Source organism: Rattus norvegicus, chromosome 5 (genome assembly GCF_036323735.1).
Source record: "Rattus norvegicus strain BN/NHsdMcwi chromosome 5, GRCr8, whole genome shotgun sequence".
NCBI lineage: Eukaryota > Metazoa > Chordata > Mammalia > Rodentia > Muridae > Rattus > Rattus norvegicus.
In genome coordinates, this window is record NC_086023.1 from 151,007,766 (window position 1) to 151,008,200 (window position 435).

Here is a 435-nt window from a genome sequence, read left to right on the forward strand (position 1 = left end):
CCAAAGTTAATTTATCTGCATCTTTATCCAACAGTGCTGTGGTAACAATAAATGCAGACAAGGTGGCCACCCTGCTGCCACTGGGTCCAGTTTCTTTGATCAATAAGACTGCAGCCATTTCTATGGTAGTCTTTTCTCCTGGATCCAAGGCTTTGTTGGCTAGAAGAGCTCTAATTAATTTTTTCTTATCTAATATCATATCTAAACTTTGGCCAGATTATCGTTGAGACCTGTTTGCAGAGCCTGGGGGTAAATCTGGAGACGCTCCCCACCCCTTACCACATTGAAGCCCCAATCTGGGTGGGTTCCCTGTGGGGCCAGGAGCCAGTTTCTTGGCTTCTGTCTGTGGTGAAGAGAACCTGTAAGAGCTTTTGAGGGGAGTAGGTGTCATGCGCTGAGTAAACTTTGTTCTACATTGTGTCATCGTGTGGCTAG